This window comes from Akebia trifoliata, chromosome 11 (assembly GCF_017979445.1).
Source record: "Akebia trifoliata isolate Shusen 1 chromosome 11, ASM1797944v1, whole genome shotgun sequence".
NCBI lineage: Eukaryota > Viridiplantae > Streptophyta > Magnoliopsida > Ranunculales > Lardizabalaceae > Akebia > Akebia trifoliata.
In genome coordinates, this window is record NC_141385.1 from 37,260,180 (window position 1) to 37,279,208 (window position 19,029).

Below are 19,029 nucleotides of genomic sequence, written 5' to 3' on the forward strand. Positions count from 1 at the left end.
TTTGCACTTATAATCTTTTTTTCTTTAAGGGAAAAAATATAATTTCACCTAGGGATAGTTTAATCACTTTGAAAATATTATCATCAAAAAAAGATTTCACTTTTTTTTACATGAGTTTGATAAATCTTTAAATCCGGAAAATCATACTTAATAAAAAAATATGAATTTCTTTATATTAAGGATGTAACCGTCATTTTTATTTGAGTAATTTGTATTTTTTGACACCTAAATGTCAAAATATTACTTTTATAAAATATAAAAGATTCTTAGAATATAATTTTATAAAACATATTAGATTTTCTAAATTTTAGGAGACAGAAGATTTTTGGACTATTTTATCTTTCAAGTAATTTTTTTATAATTTTATATATTTATTTTTATATGATTTATTTTGTAATAATATTAAAAATAATATGATGATATTGATGGTCTATTGGTTAAAAATTGAGAAATTTTTGAAAATTTGTCTTTTCGTCTTTTCACACGATGTCAAACGAGGAGGGTTTTTTCTAAAATTTTCAAAAGTGAAAGAGTACCTCAAAATATTCTTTATGAATTAAATTTTTTTTTTTTAAATTATGTGAGAGAAAATGGGGTGATTAACTACTCTTTATCTCATAAATTTGAGAATTTTAAATTTGTAAAACTATTATGTCACGTGTCACTTTCTTATTGCACATAACCCTATTTCTTTTTATCCAAAAGTAATATGTGTTTTAATATTATTAGTTGATTACATTGAACTCTAAGATATTTTCATGTGGTTTTAAAAAAATAATAATCAATGGCCATGATGAGATATGAAGTATTTTAACATAAACGGGTGCAAATTATAGGATCAAGGCCACACCAATTTGTTAGGAGCTTAGGCTACTATTAGAAGATGAAAAAAACAAACTTTTGAAGTATTAAAAACCCTAGAAGTCTTTCCAAATTCGTGTTCACCTTACCTCACAATAGAATACTTAAAGAAACATTATTGTTTTCTAAAAAAACACTATCGGAGAAGCCCTTGAAACTTTTATCTACTAAAGTCATTTGTTCTCGAATGAAACAAGAAAGTTCTTCATATAATTAAGGTCTAAAACATACTTCATTTCCAGACCAAAATATTAGATAGGTGCATACTTATACTTTTTTCTTGATCTTTTCATTATAATAATGTTATTTTATTTTACTGAAGTTTCTTACGCACCCTTTTTTTATGTAAGAAAAATTATTTATTTCTTTTTATATATTATTTATGGGAGATGAGTCATTAAAGATGAATGGATCATGATAATGAGATTTGACAAATGATATTATTGCATTGGCATAATGGATTGGTAAAAATCTTGATTGAAAGTGTCTTAGGGTGAAAGGCCCCAAACATCTCACGGAAAACTCTATGTTATATGGATTTATGATTTAGGGCATGCATGCCCAGTGTTATGTAGGTAAAACCTTTGCATGAATTATCATTACATGAAATATTTTATTTATTTAATTTTTATATCCGTTACACAATAAAAGATTTATAATATTATTCATTTATTCGATATGATTATTATCTCGATTAAATTATGGGAGAGTATAGTAGTACCTACGAAAATTTTTCTCACGTTGTTTATTCAATTTTTTTTTTAAATACTCATCTCGAGAAGGTGTCTTATTCAAATTTCAAAATTTTTTATCTTTACAATCATTTTATTTCAGTTTTATTTTACGTTACAATAAATGGTAGAAATATTGATAAACACGTGATGGTTTATTTTATTTTATTTGTGAACTCTATGTGATTAGTTATTCAAGAAGAATGTTAGGTTGGTTTTATTAATTTCTTTAAATAATGGATTGAGATTTCGTTTATTTGCTATTTATTTTTGAGTTTGGAGTAGATCGGATAAAAATTAAATTTAATTCAATAAATTATTAATTTTAGAATATTCCACCATCATGGTTTGATAAAGATAAAAAATATCTTTTTAAAATGGGCAAAATAATCAAAATCGGATAAGTATTAAATTTTATGTCTTTTTTTTTTTTTAAGAAATCATTGGAATATAAAGTTTTGCTGTCTTTGTAAATATATTCTATTTTGGTCTATTTTTCTTCCAGAAATATTTTTTTTCTGAAAATAATCAAAATGCAAAACTTTTAGGTTTATGTGTTAGCTTTCCAACCCCATTGACCATTCTTGAAAATAGTGAGCATGTTGTCCGCAGTGACCATTTCTTTAAAATGGGTTTGTTTTGTCCATAATGGGACAACACACATTTACTAATTTTTTCTGAAATTTTCTCTCATATTTTCTTTATAACTTGTAACTATTGTATTGTTTATGAAAAATATATTGAGTTGAGAATCTAACGGTTTAGAGAACGCATCATATTGAGATTTCTTGAAAATCGAATAAAATCACACATACTTTTTATATACCTTTAATAAATAAAAAATTTTCGATCTTCAATATTTGGATCTACATCTTGACTCACGGATTATGGGTCGAGTTGTGGACCAGAATTTTGGGGCATCCCAGACTCATTATTCCCTGAAAACATTGACACCTTCAAACAAGTCTCATTCTCAGACCACCTAACCTTGCTCTCTACCATGTACCAATTTAATATTAAAGTAGGATTCTTTAATTAAATTCAAAGCAAATCATAACTTTTTTTCTTCATCATTATTGATCTCAATCACTCTCTAAGCACAACAGAAAGCCATCAAACAATGGTTAACTTCAAACCAACTTTAACACATTTAGAATTTGATAGGTGATAGGTTTTTTATTACTTGCTCTAACATTAATAGATATCTTGAATACTAATCTAACAAATACACAATCCTTAATAAATTGGTTCATTCTACGTTGATGGTGCTTAGAGTTTAGCTCTACCAGTGCCAATAGGATTGGATCTCCTTTCAAGCTCTAAATCTTCCCAATCTTCATCATCGACTTTGGTGAAATACCAATCCACCCTTTCATTGCTAACTAGCTCCAGTTTTGAAGGTTCCCACTGAAATCAGAAATATTATGTTAAAATCTACCTCTAGACAGAATTCGAGGGATGAACAAATTCATTCAGCTGAGCTGACCCCAAATCTTCTTATGTGAGGCTTCAATGATGATGAGAATGTTACCTTAGGTTGTTTTGTCCTTGTCAAGTAGAAGTGCCCTACAACCCTGCATTTGATTTGAGATTGTTTTTAGAATGCTGATTCCATTCCGAAAACAGTAAATTATTGACTTTGGAATTAAATTTCTACCAATAGTGAAAAAAGCTAACTACAAAAACATTTTCCTATTTGGTAAAAATTTGATTTCAAAAATGGAAACTGTGTTTGAAAGGAAATTTTCTAAAATCAACTAATATATATAATGAACCAAGTTCTAGTTATGAGTTAATAATTCTGTCCGACCTCATAGAAATCCCTATTGATCATTCCACGAAGCAAGTGAGAAACGATTCTGTATTCGCGGATTAGACACTGACTTATGTCTTGCATCCTGCCTTCTCTGATCTGATATATCAAATGTCAACGAAATCCAAAACGAATTTGACATGAATTTTTTTTTTTGTTTGATTCATCAGAATAATAATGAAACTCAATCCTGTTTTATACCATCCAAATAATTTTTTGTTACCGATTTAAGAAATAATTTAAGGCTCGTAGGTGATGCAGATTTTATAGACTTCATTGTGGCACTAAGCCACTTCTCATCTGCTCCATTTAAAGCCTCAAGTTCCTATAACAAAGAATGTGAGCTTCCTCTTGAGTGCCAAAAGAAAAAAAAATAAAAAAAATATAACCTTAATACCAAGCAACTATGAAGAGAAACATATATATCAAATAGAGATGGCTAATATATAATAGAATCAAAGAAAAAAATTAAAAAAATGAACCAATTGATTCTACTAATCATCAAAGCTTTCTTATTTAGATCGAATCTCTTACCAATGCAGATATTATTATTTCTTCGGCTGTTTGTTCTGAAAAGCATTTGTTGATAATCCCTAGCCTGCATTTTCATTGCAAATCATTCTCAAGATTATATAGTATTGTTGCATTTAGTTTGGATTTTAGAAACCAACTATTTCCGATAATCCAATTTCAATCTGATATTATGTTCCATATATATATGGATTATAAAAGCAATTATCCAATAATAAGAATCAGAAATCAGATAAAATCAGAAATGGGGCCAACCCGTTTCTTGTGACATTGAATAAAAACTGTTTCAAGTATTTCTTGCAAAAGTGCATTTTTTAGTTTAGGTGATTTAAATGAAACAAAGTCAGCAAAAGGAGATTCTGAAATCAGTTCCTAGAAACAGTACAATTTTGGGCATAATCTGATTCTGACAATCCAAAATTGGAATCTGGAATCTGGAATCAGAATCTAACGATTGTAATTGAATACCTCCTATAAGCACTTTCTTGCCTCAGAGATACTCTATCTGCAAACCCATCGATTACTTCGGAAACAACAGCTTGCTCTATAGAATCCATTCCACACAATGCTTTTTCCAGTGAGGGCAAATTCTGTCATCAATAGAAACCTAATTAAATTATTCCTTTACTACTTTCTATATCAGTTTTTTCTCATTAATACAACCCTTCACTTTTAAAACAGAGAAAATTTTTAATGGAGAGATGGCAGGTATTTTTTTCACCGAGATCACTGATTATAAAATTGTCAATCTCGCTGGAAAACATGTTTTTGGGAATTAAAATGAACAGTGTATAAGAATTGGAAATTTTCCATATTCAGCTCACAAAATGGTAATTTACCCTTTAAAAAAAGAGTCTGTGATCCAAAAGGTGTCCATTCCTATAACAACATTATGTGTCTACGTGGCACATTTTTGTTGGAGTTCAAACACATTGGGTGGTGTGCATGGCTTGGTTAAGAGCTCCAGGTGTTTCGGACTCCAACAAAAGCATTCCATGTAGACACCTTACCTTTATTATAGGAATGGGACACTAGTCCCACTGTGACCTGTCTTTTACAATGAGAGAAGGCGGATTAGAAGTGGTTCTATACCAAAATTTGGAATCCAAAAATGCCACTACAATAACATATAAACTTAATATAATTAGGGTTACTTTGGTAAACAATCAACGTCCCTCGCATCACACGTTTGTTAGTTTTTAAAATTACAAAAATATTTTTTTTACTATGTAATCTTCAAAATCACCATTTAATTAATATTTTTGAATTACAATTAAGCCCTTCAGATAGATGTGTGTTTGCACATGCCACCTTCTAGTTTTATTAATAAAAAGAAAAAGAAAGGCAACGGTTGAGCGAGGTAGCCACTTACAAAGATACAAGAAAAAATTACAACACATTTAAACAGCAACTCACTCAAGCAGTAATTAAATAAAAGTTCCTCTTGGAATAAGAAATCCTCAAGAAATATTCATCTAAAGTCCTTCAAATCCTACTCCAAGAGAATATGAGCCTCATAATATATGGACATAATAATCACATGAAAAGGGTGCACCTTCCTTTCAAAATTAGCACTAGTATTCCATTTGTTAACGGACTCTACAAATAAATACCTTGGAAAAAACAAAGTGAGTTGCAAGGCCACATGCAAGCATTTCTTCGCCATCCAACCGAGCACCAGTGAGCCCTAAGTATTCTCCTGTAAGCCATTGTTAACATGAATACACGAAAGTGGAGTGGATACAAATCAATCAATTAATTTTTTGCTGAGGATCGGATGAAACATGGTGCCAGAATGATGGTTATAACAAGACTATGTCCATGTATAAATTAAGCTTTGGTACGGTTGGCATTAAAAAATTATTACCAAAGAAGCCTGGAAGCCTTGATAGAAAATGAGATGCGCCCACATCTGGGATAAGTCCCAATACTGATTCTGGCATAGAGAATACCTGCAGAAGTCAATGACCAATACTTCTAACTACTACATGTACAAGAATTCACACCTACATCTTAAATAAAAGATTTTATAAACACACTTACACACACACACACACACACACACACACACAAATGCATCCGGGCGTGCGAGCGCACACACACACATGACACGCCCAAAGAAATCATGACTTTAGCCAATCCGAGTCCAAAAATCCTGTAGCTCCTTATAATTTCTCAAGCCTGAAGAAATGTGACAATACCAATTTAAATCCGAGAAACGAGGTTCAAGCAATTATTCAAGTCCAAATAAATTATACCACGGTTTCAAAAACTTTGAGTCCGAAGATAATGTGGCTCCAGTTCAAGCCCAACTCAATGGCTTCACCAATCCGAGTCGAAAGATACTGTGACTCCATTTGATTCAAGCCTGAAGAAATTGTGCCTTACCAATTTGAGTTTCAGGATACGCACATGCACGAGCGCATGCACACACACAGACACACACACACACACACACACATGGAGAGAGAGAGAGAGAGAGAGAGAGAGTGAGAGTACAGAATTCTCAGTGACAACTCGAAATCTCCCAAGAATGGATATTCCAGCGCCACTACCCATGACAATTCCATTAAGAATTGAAACCTTCAACCACGCTTCTCCGTTAGAATGAAAGCAATACGAATAATAATAATATAAACAAGGACAATGGCGTCAGGACTCAGGACCCTAGTGGTCATCACCCCATGAAACCATGATCACAAGCAAATTCTAAAAGGAAATTACTGCGTAGGGACACTACTCACTTTAATTCCCAAAATGACAATTTAGCATTTTTGAATTCAAAAGGGTTATCAAAAATGGTAAAAAATGCAAGAGTAATAAGGGTATTTTCTTAATAAAAAAATGACCATAAAAAGGGATTTTTGTAATTGAAAATCTCACTTTATTGTTACGTAAAATTACCATTTTGTGAGCTGAATAGGACAAAATTCCCATTCCAGCTAACTGTTCATTTTAATTCCCAAAATGTTAACATCAATATCGTAGGTTTTTCAAGTGACTATCTCGCAGCTATAAAGTAGCTAGATCACTGATAATTTTTTTTTTTTTCAAGTGGACAATCTTGCTGGTTTATATAGTGACAATCTTGCTAAAAAGTAGTGAACCTGAACCTGCGAGATTGTCACTTGAAAAACCTACGATATTGATGTTCACGTTTTGGGAATTAAATTGAATAGTGAGCTTGCAAAAGTTAGAGTTTGGATGAAGTCTGGCAACATATGACACTTACAAAAACAGTTTTTCTTGGTAGACTAACCTGGAGTTATTTACCATCGCCGTAAGAGTGATTTTGAAACAAATATTGAACTTAAGGGTTTGGTAAGTTCTTCTGGTTCCTCTTGCTTAGTTGTATTCCTTAATTATTTTTAAAGTAAAATTGGTCACAATTAATTTTGAAATCAAGGTAAACCTTGTGTATAAGGTTCCTAGCTAATAGCGAGTGCATCAATGATAAGTTGGAAACTTCAACCAATATGGGTCTCATGAACAATTTTTTTTTTTTTATAAATTTAATCATAATTAGATGCCTACCTAGTAATGAACGAATATAATTTTTCTTCAAGAAAGGTTTTTGCGCCATTGTGGAATCGAACTTACATATGCATTAATGGGCTGGTATAATAGTGCTCTTTTTTACTTTAGGTTTTGTATTATTAAAAACCCATGTTTGTGGATTGTTCTTAATGATGATATACACTAAAAGAATTACATTTTTTTCAAAATTTGAAATGGGTTTGCTTTGATGATTTCTCTGAGTGGTGCAAAAGACGAGGATACAAATATCTGCATGAACTTGAGCAAATCCAAGGGAAGTTCGCACTTATAGTTAAGAATCCACGGATTATTTCTTTCGTGGGAGTCAGAAAAAGAAATTCAAGTTCTTGTTAGGTATAATATATTGGAGTTTGAAGAAAACACAATAAAAAACACCTCAAAGCTACCTTGTTTCTTTTTATTTATTTTGGTTATGTTATCTTCCAAGTAGTGAGTGAAGTAACTTTGATGCTTGGAATTTTTTGAGTTCTGGTGTGTATTTTTCAATTTCGTAGGTTCAATATGTATTTATATTTATATATAAAAAAAAATATATCGTGGACATTTTAAAAGAAAAAATCCACCTCTACATGCTATATATATATATATTTTAATAAAATTACTTATAGAAGCGGAATTTTTTATCCACCACCATAGATACCATTTTAGTGGCAAACCATAGCTTCAACCACTATTTTTAGTTACAGGGGCAACAACAAGGGATAGGATTTCCGCTGCAAAAAGCGGAAATTGGGAAAAAACTTTGAAGCAGGCAGCTCGCTTCAAAATTTTGGTAGAACCCTCTTCTATGGAGTGAAATAAATAAATAAAAGCCACATGTCCTGTTGCCAAGAGGGTTCTATCGAGATTTTGAAGTGGTCTGCCAGCTTCAAAATTGGACTTCTAAAATTGTACCCTATTGCAGTGGATTGATCTGCCACTGTATCTCATTAATGCTATAGTGTGGAATGGGAATTTTGTCAAAAGTTGATCACGTTTTGAGAAATTTCTCTTATGTCAATCCCCCAAAAATGATAATCTACCAATTTCATAACTAAAATGAATGGTATGCTGGTATGAGAATTCCAATTCTTCAGCCAACGTTATGGTAAATAAGCCATTTTAATCTGGGCAGTCGAGCTCGTGAACATTCCAGCCACTCTTTGGTGGACCTATGTTCCAAAAAAACTAGATTTATTGATGATTTCTTGCTGTTTGTTTGAGCAATTTTTTTTATCAAGGGATTTAAACCGTAAATGCTTTTTAACCATTGTCTTGGTTAACAATGAAAAGAAGCTCAGATACAACAGCTAGAATTAATGGAGTTAGCAAAAGCCCAAAAGTGGGTCTCATGGCATTTTTCTAGTGTTGGGTGACTAGTAATCTCGGGCCCTGACAGTATTGTCCTATAAACAAAATCTCTACCCACTTAGAAAGAGAAATAATATTGAACACATGAATCTCACCAGGGGCTTCTTGTATGTAGCTACTACATAGACTAAGTTGATCAGTTTTCGATAGTAAATTGGACCAAAACTCCAATGACCTGATTATCCAAAAAAGATATGCTAAAATTAAGGTAACAAGACAATTAAATAAATTTTAACGAAGTGAAGTCAAATTACTTCATCTATACTCCTTTTTAAGATCGTAATTGGGCTTCACCATGAGGCATCACTTGCATGGTAAGGAGGAAAATAATGAAAAATAGAAACTTCTCCTGTGTTAATTTTCATAACAGTCTCTCGCACTACTTTAAAATTTGGGGAAATTACTTAATAGACCCCGTGGAAGGGGTTCCTTCCAAACAGTCCCTAACTTTTGGGCATTAGCATGATAATCCAATTTATTTCATTGATTTATAACAAAATATGACTAACAAAATTGGGATTAAATTTTTTTTGTTTGTTAAAGATTTCGTCATAATTTTTGGTTCGAGTGTCTGTTTCACAAGTATAATATATTCATTTTGGGCATTTTGAGAACATCTATTCATTATCAAAGTCGGAAAAAAGAAAAAGAAAAAAAAAGAAAAATCTAAATCACATTTACAATGTTGAATTTGTAACTTTTTATACATTCTCAAGTTCAACATTTTTTATTGATAAGATCAATATCTCTAAAAATAAATGTTGATCTCATCAATAAAAATCGTTGAACTCAACAATAAAAAATGTTCAACTCAACAAATTTTTAAAAATTACCCAACTCAATAATAAAAATTGTTAAACTGATCAACAATAAAAATGTTGAACTTGATGAAAAAAGGTTGAATTTGACAATAATTGAACAATTTTTTTTGCTTTCGATGCTGAATAGATTTTCCCAAAATACATATATAATAGTTAAGAAATTGACACACAAATGAAAAGTTATAATGAATTCTTAAAAAAATTTAGAATGCCAACTTTGTTTGTCCATTTTTTAATTATAAATCATCGAAACAAATAAAAAATATATCTAAATTTAAAAAATTAGGAGCATATTGTTTTCCAGTCGTTGTTCACGATAAAAAATAGTTGGAAAGGATTGCAATCTCCATTGAATGACTTAAGTGTAGATATGTGGGGATTCAAAGGAGAATTTTCATCCTCATCTACAAAGAGTTTTGGAGTCGCCACCATTCAAAGAGTTTAGGGGTAAATGAACACCATAAAATGAGTTTTGAAATTATTTTTAGACTAGTAGTGACTCACTTTCAATAGATAAATAAAAGTTCTAGCTAGATACTAGGTAAGGAGGTTCGATTGAACGACAAGGAGGGTGTTAGACACCTTGTCCTATCTATCCAAAATATTTTAATTTTGAAACCTCTACTAGAATAAGGAGGTTCGATTGAACGACAAAATGAAGCATAAAAACTATTTTTGTAGGGTTTTGAAGATAGAAGAGATTATAGAGAGACTATAGAAAATATTGACTATAGTTTTATTTATAAATTAGAGAGATGTAAGTAATGAGCAAGCCACTACTAGAAGTAGGTGCTTACTAGATTTTTTTGTAGGCTTGGGACTTGGATGGAAATTCACTTGGATTCCACTTTTTTGAGTCCCCAAATATTATTTTCTATTTATGTATTCATTTTGGAGTCTTTATTTGTTGGTTTGGTCCATAGGTAGTGTCTATGGATTGAACAAAATGTGAAGCCAAGACCTTGTGCATGAAAATATTGTTCACTTTGAGTTTATTTTTGTTGGCTTTCTATAAGGACCTACACCTTAGCTCATAGCCATTGGAAGTTGTGGGCGTGCGCATGTTGTGTATGCATGTATAAACTTATAAATAGAAGATTACCTCATAGAGGATTTTCTCTTTAGCTCTTAAGTCATAAGGAATTGCACCCCTCCTACTAACCAACAAATGTTGGGCATAGTGGCCTAGTCCTCCCTTTAAAAAAGGATGAGATCTTGAGTTCAAATCACCTTTTGTATTTACTCGTTTGTATGATCTTGCATTTATTATCAATAAAAGGGGTGGGGGTCCCATTAAACCCCAACTTACCCATTAAAAAAAGAGCCATAAAGAAAATAAGAAAATAAACTAAACTAAACTAAGAATCTTAAATTGCAAGGAATTGAAATAAAATAAGGAACAATTATGCTAAGGAACTAAAATGGTCACTATGGAGTTTATTAAGGACTTATAGGTGAAGATTACCTTACAAAGAGGGATTACTCTCTACCAACTTAGCTTCTAACCTAAGAAACTTAAAGACTTACATTGCTAGAAAATTAAAGGTGCATAAAATACAGAACAAGGGGTGATAGAAAAGGAAAATTGGAGGAGAAAATTAACTATAAAGAAAAATAAATGTGGCACTCCTTCTTGGTGCGTTTCTTGATTTTTTCGCTTCTAAGAGGGATGTAAGTATTTGGATAGAATTTTGGGGTATTTGGAGAGCTTAGAGAAAGAAATTTTACAGAGTTTGAAAGTGTAAAACTTCTCCTCTCATTTTCCTTGGATATGGGTCTTTTTTGTAGGTTTTTGGGAGACTTTTGGAGATATACTTATCGAAAATCCTAGAGTTCCTAGTATTTTCAATAAAACCAAAAAGAATGACATCAATTTCCCCTCATCAAATTGTTCTTGATTGCCTTTTACACTCTTATGAGTCTTAGCAATCATGATGAACAAAAGATAGGATTGTAAAAGATAACAAGATTCTAGAGAATTCTAGAGGTTAAAATTGTCCTAGACGTTTGAATTTGGATTAACTTGAAGAGAATTAGGCCAAATAACATGTAATTTGGTGATTGATTTTTGAACTTTCTAGACTTTATACCTAACTAGGCTAATAACAACCTAGGGATAGCAGCATCTTTGCACCCAAATTCTAGAGTTTTCTTATGGTTGGACAAGATGACCATGGCTCTTGGATTTGGTCAAAATACATTTAATTTTCTTTGAATGGTAAGCAAGGTTGGGGGCACTCAAATAAATTACTTCTATTGAGTCTCAACAAATCATGGTTAGGGAGATAATTCAATTTAAGTAGGGACCAACAATTGATTTGGAGTCAAGATTAGAAGAAGAGGTAGAAGACTAAAAAGCCTATGCTTTGAAGGATGGTAGGGGTTTAATGCCATGGTAAGGAAAGAAATAAATATGATTTTCTTGAAGAATAAGTCATTAAGAAAATGTTTAAGGGGTTATTTCCCTGAAGAAAATCTTGTAAGCACATGGGTTTTAATAAGCTCAACCGAATAGGTCTTGGGTGGGGGTGTTGGAATGCAAATTTTTTCTTGACTCGTTAACCTACACAAGGTTCTGTGCAAAAAAAGGCATGAGCTATGAGTTATCCACGACCTTAAGAAAATTTCCTTTAGGTCGTGGGTTACCTATGGCCTAGCTTAAATTTAGCTTTGAAATCAGCTTTGGGGAGTTGGGCTCCACTGAAATGAACCCCACTTAATCCAATTTGAAGACTTGAGTTGGGCCTCCTCTTTGCTGGATTCTAAGAGCTTTAAGGTTCAGTCTAGGTAAATTGGGGTGTCTACACTAAGTATGTAACGAAGATGTGAAAATGATAGATTTTTTCCTTCAAAAATATTATATAAGGAGATGAGGGACCATTTAGCTATAAAAAGTTTACAAAATGGAGTATAAAGTTACCCCCCCCCCCCCCCCTCCTTCAAGTTCTATGAAGTACTTTTTACTAAAAATTTACTACCCAATTTATTCACCAAGTGATTTCGATTTTAAAGAAAACATATCTTGAGAGAGCTAATTTACAGAGAAAGATTGTCATTACAAAAGGTTGGCCCCAAATCATTAGGATAAGGCTTCAATGATGATGTGCTTGACATTCACTATTGCATTAAAATTGGAACAACTAAATACCTAATAAATAATTTTATCTTTTTTTTTTTTTGGGAAATGTATAGGACATACAAATATTGGCAAGAAATATATTGAAAAACTCTACCTATTGTCGAAACATTGACGATTGATACAATATCACCCCCGGCACAAAATGCTTTTCCATTTCCCTACAAATGAAAATGAGTAAGTGTATTTATTGAACAAATTGATGCAAATACATATTCATATTGTAAAAAAAAAATATTATACATATAGAGGCACTAGCATATCAAAGATCTATTAGTAAGAGTAAACAAAATTTGTGGAGTACGTAAGCACTGATGTAGGTGGAGTTTGCCCATTGATTGGGCTTTTCTAGATCGAAACACATCAAATTCATGTAGAGCACTAACTAAAACAAGTATGAATCCTTGTAATTCTAAAAGCCCACAGAAGAACTTAAACACGTTAATAATGAATGTCATTCGATTATGAAAAGTCCATTTACAATACCTTCATAATTAAGGCTTAAAATGATATGGATTTTATTTGATATCCGAATCTAAATTTAGCGGGTTTGGTTTCATCAAGTATATCCGAATTAAAATATAGTTTGGATGTGGGTTGATTTCCTTAAACCCGAGTTGAATACAGTTCCATCCTTATATCTACCAAGCTCTAAATGATATATTACTTTGCAAGTTGTATTGTAATATTTTTTAAATAATCTTTGATCAACCAACAACGGTTGAATGTAGTGGTCAAGGCTCTTTTCAAAATGGAGAGGTCTTAAATTTTAGTCATATTTTAGTAATTTTATTTGAAATAATCTTAAACGATTTGACATTATCCGACTTGAATCAATTAATTCAGTCAGATCGAATCCGGATATGATTTTAATGAAAGTAAAATGGTTTGGATATGGTCTTAACTAGTATGATCCGAGTCAGATTTAGATCCAAATAAAAAATTCAGATATGGATATGAACACAGTCATATTTGATCCGAAATCGACCCATTTTAAGCCCTATTCATAATTAACATTTACTCACAAGAAAATAAAATCACAAAAAGCTACATATATAGGGCAATAATAAAGTGAGAAACTTTTTTGATCAAGTGTTTTTTGTCACAGCATTTAGTCTCTCCACCGCAAGAAATGTGCTGCTTAACAAGGGTAGTTTTGTAAATTTTGGAAAGTCCTCAATACAAGTGAGTTAATGAGATTGGTCAAACCTGGATAATGTGAGCCAAGAACTCTGTAAACTAAGAAATTTCATGCTAAAGCCATTGAGGCCTCATGGGGGCCCTTAGACTTCTCCACAACTTTGGATTTTCAAAAATAACTTTATTTTTTCTCCTTTTGGTAATTTTTGGATGATATTTTTGTTAATATCAAAAATAATAATTGCATTATTAAAAATACATTCATTAAGCAAGGATAATTGTTTTTTAAGAGTTTTATATTTACAAAAAATACCATCCAACAAATACCAAAATGCCCTTCTTTTTTAACTAAAAGACTAAAATATATGGTCATTTTTTCTATTGGATTTAATTTTTAAATTTGGGAGTTCAGTGGCCATTTCTCTCTCTCTCTCTCTCTCTCTGTCTCTCTCTCCTTTTCTATATATATTTATATATCTATATAATATAGGATTATGATCCGTATACACATAAAGCTAGCTACTCATAAAGCTAAAACGTTTTTTGTCTTATATGGGCAAAAATGTTTGGAATGAGCTGATTTTTTGTGGGGATGATCTCTATGGTGAGGAGATCATCCTTGCCAAAAATCCACCCATTATGAAATTCTAGACCCATGTTTACAAGTTGAAAATTTTTAGACCGTCCAATTTTAAACCTCACCACAGAGATCATCCGCACAAAAAATCAGCCCATTCTGAACTTTTTTAACCATATAAGACAAAAATGTTGTAGCTTTATGTATCTACGGAACCCGACCCATACATATATATATATATATATATATATTAGAGATGAAGGGAAATGCACAACATCAAAACATGATTTGGTTCAAAAGGATCCATTGACTGAACTTAAAATAATAATAATAATATTGCTCAATGTCATTAGGATCCTTTTGACATGACATCAAAATTTGTTTTTGTACATTGTCAAAACAATCTCATGGACTATGAATTTTTTTTTAAAAGTATTCAATGTCAATCGTATCGCTTTGACATGAGATTAGAATTTATTTTTGTAAAGTGTTAAAATGATCCCATTGTCCCTGATTTTTTTTATTTATTTATAAAAAAAAGGGTATTTTCGATACTAAAATTCTAAAAATTACTACTTGTACCGTTTTGGTAAAATAAAATATTTCCAAAAATGATAATTTAGCGTTTTCAGAAATAAGTTCAAAAGTGAATTAGTCGATTTTTGGTGCATGTTTTGGTATATATGCCTATATATAAATCTATGTTTATGAAAGATTAAGAATATGAGAGGTTAAGAAAATATAGTTTGATTAGATCTCACAGCCTAATTGACCAAGAATCCTGAATGGTTCTCTTCAGAATGAAGGAAATTGCAATTTCTCCAAAATATAGTTTGATTAGATCTCACAGCCTAATTTTGTTTTGTTTTTTATTTTTTATTTTTTCCGTTTTAATACTAAAAGCCTACAATTTAATAAATAAATATTGAAGGATCATAAATTCATAGATATGCAGCATTTCCACAATTTTGATACTGTATAATTTAAACGTTTGAAAGAAACGTGTTCTTAAATCAAGAACAATTTTAAATTTGTAGAGCAATTGGCTTTCATAGAGTGGTCATTTTTCACCTAATATCCTCCAAAAGAAAGCATCTAAGGAAAAAAAATGAGATAGATTTTGGTCAACTTAAAAATCAATAGGTTTTGGTTAACAATGTAACCAGCTGTACGTTTTTAAAATGAAAAACATGAGTGAGAAGCATGCATGGTTCTCTCCACACCAATATTCCAAACGATGTCAATTTGAATGTTACTTGAGCATGACTCTTTTAAAATATTTATGTAGCCGCATAAATTTCCTTGCCTGCTATGTAATTTTTTTTTGTAAATTTACCTTTATGCCCATTAAAATTTTAAAATTATATAATCAAGATTTTAAAATTAAAGGGTACAAAAGTAGATTCACGATATAAATTTTAACAGTACGTAAATATTTTAAATTCGAATTTTATTATGTAATTTGACCAAAAGTCTTATCTACTTCTATAGTTTCATTGGTAAACTTTGTCAAAAGTTGAAGATAAACTTCATTTCATCAAGTCATATACATCAATACATTGTCAAGTCATTAAGATTATCTCAATCTTCCTCGACAGATAAGCTGATCAAAACAATTAGCCTTTCCATAAAATAGGGTATTTATGGAAGAGAAAAAAATTCCGTAGGGACCAATCCAAGACTTTAGATCATCCATATTGATCCTATAACCATTCAAATTGTCAAAAAGACAAAACTACTTGTTTATTAAGAGCCCGTTTGGATACACACAAAAAAGTAACATTTTGACTTTTGAAAGTTAAAAAGTATGTTTAGATTCATTTTAAAAAGTTACTTTAAAAAAAGTAAAAATCCTTACTTTTTAAAAGGCAAAAGAAAACTACTTTCTACTTCCTAAAAACTATTTTCTTCCAAAACTACTTTCTTTCTTGTTACTTTTTTACTTTCTACTTTTTATCCAAATGACTAGTAAAAAAAATGTTTTAATTATTCTCATCAAGTAAAGCTCCCAACGTAATCTAGTATTTCTTTTAAAAGTATTTTTCTCCTATTTTGTTTTTTTCTTGGGGATGGTTCTTGCAAAATGGATCCATAAGAATTGTTTCCATCTCTTAATGGAAAAAATTAATGGACAACAACAAGGAGGTGTATTTGAAATTAAAGGTTAGTTTCCTACACTTCTAAGGTGATGGTAAATTTGGAGCTCTCCCATTTATTTATTTTTGGAATAGGGGATCTCTAAATCTAACGGACTGATCAAGATTCATTGGGCTTTGCCCAATCCATAGGACAATCTTATACATTAAAGCTAATCCTTGGGTGTCACACCCCAACCAACACCCTGTGGCGTGACACCATTTAAGTAGCCACATTGCTATGGAGGGGCATATAAAGACTCGAAGTCAAGACCTAGGGAGCATACCCAACCCTTCTTTACCATCTCAACTAACCCCCGATGAGTAATTCTTCACTAACTATCATATCATAAAAGTTGAAGTCACATCATGTCCAAGTTTACTGCCTTCTTACCTTTAAAATAACCAACTTTACACTTGACTCCTCCGCATAGGCTTTGAGGTTCTTCAATAATTGGGAAACATGGAGACAAAAAAAAGCATTACAATTGTTAGTTCTTTTTAGATCACATATTTCATACATGTTAATAAGTGGAAGACATGACTTTAGATAGAGTTGAATGAAGGAATGAGATTCGTCGAGTCAATGTTAGAACTCTATAACGTGTGACCCATTGACCTCATGGTTTTTGGGTGTTTAATTGCACTAGAATTCTACACATAAAAGGGATCGATATTTAAGGAATCCCAATATCGTTAGAATGATAGATATTCTTTAAGTTTACTAATATACATTGATGGATAGGAATCTTACTAAAAGAATAACTATATGCCCTCAACCTTCATCTATAAAAGAGATCGGTGATCCAATATTGCAATACACGAATAGAAATAACAAAGCGTGGAAAATGCACAAAATAAAGATTTCTAAAAGAGTGATATCCATCAATCATTAGAACTCTAGCCGATCCACATAGAGAAAAGGGAGAAGGTGAGTCTAGAAGAAATGACCAATTTGATTAAGGTTTCAAAAACTTCGAGGAACATGCAAATTGTAAGGCACATCTCCAACGGTGTTGAATCAACGACTTTATGATAGCACAAGGTAAGTACCATCAACTCGTTTTATTAAGTATACTTGAGGTATGATATAGATTAAATCCTATTGGGAAATCATAACTTATTAAAGTTTTATGTTTAAGATTTTGAATGTGTAAAAATCTAATAGTCAAATCCCAAATTTTAATTTGCATTAATAAGGATTTGAATATAGATAATGATCAATGATCGAGTCGATCTTTCTAATTAGACAAATGATGAAGAAGTTCAAAGGGGGAAAAAAAATCTCTTGAGAGTTATGAAAAATGTGTTTGGGCCCAACTGTTCCCTCCCGACATAAGTTTTGAAAGTCAAAGTCCCTCATCGTTTTCCAAACTAACATGCTCAATGAGAAAAATTACGCTGGTGTTGATGAAGATAATCTTCTTCATGGTATACATATTCACCAAATCCAAATCCATACACAACTTTCATAACTCTGAACTTTGGAAGAAACCAAAGGATAATTAAGGAAGGAAGATTCGAAGATTTTCCATATTTAACACTCAGTTATTAGTGGTGAACAGCATACCAATAATAGATTATGAGAAGAAGAAAAATACAAAAATGCCTTAAAATTTGACCTTAATAATACTCGACCTAATGCATAACCCACTTACACCCCTACTAGCAGATTAGTTGATTAGTATGAAAGCGTGATGCATAATAACGGAAATGACACTTACCATATGAAATGTGAGAGAATTGAGTTTCTGGGGACGATTTAATATTAGTGTTCTCACACCTGAATTTTCTTCCTCCCAAACCTGAATAAAATTCAAATTTTGAATGACAAATTTCAGAAGGATGAAGATTGAAAGATAAATATTCATATATAATGTACGAAAAATAGGAATTATGAATGAATACATATCTATAATAGATTATAGATAAATCTATATTTGAATATAGATTGAACGGAATAATTTTAAATATAAAGAAAATAGAGCAAGTATTATAAGAAAGTAGAGTAAGTTCTATAATGTAATTTGGATTCATTCTAGAGTGCTTATTGGAAGATTCCATAATAGTATTAAGATTTACTTGGAGAATGATATCTATTATTATATATGCATCTCACAAATAATATTATCTTATTAAAAGACTTAATAAAGTTTTCGATAAAGTACCTGATCAAGTTCGACATTATAAAATGAGCGACTAGAAGCCATGCAGATAGATATGTTCTGAAAAGTTTCAAAGAATTGTAAAATGGTGATGAAAAATCACTTGAAATATGCACCAATTTATATGCAATTATTGAAAGACATAAGGAGCATATCCTCTCTAGTGCGTCTTCCCTGTCGTGCCTTTTAATTGGTAGAGATTGAAATATTG

The 19,029-nt window shown here is 31.3% G+C and overlaps 1 pseudogene across 1 annotated transcript; it reads right to left on the reverse strand.

Moving 5' to 3' along the window:
- Positions 1–2,727: 2,727 nt before the first annotated feature.
- LOC147391479 (3-hydroxyisobutyryl-CoA hydrolase 1-like) lies at positions 2,728–19,029 on the reverse strand (annotated as a pseudogene). The gene is made up of 14 exons (XR_015170335.1): positions 18,822–19,029; positions 18,378–18,458; positions 17,048–17,098; positions 12,899–12,962; positions 8,940–9,019; positions 6,436–6,519; positions 5,804–5,888; positions 5,550–5,635; positions 4,405–4,526; positions 3,940–4,003; positions 3,629–3,730; positions 3,403–3,504; positions 3,124–3,166; positions 2,728–2,999 (listed from the first exon to the last, which is right to left on the reverse strand). The product of XR_015170335.1 is annotated as a 3-hydroxyisobutyryl-CoA hydrolase 1-like (transcript).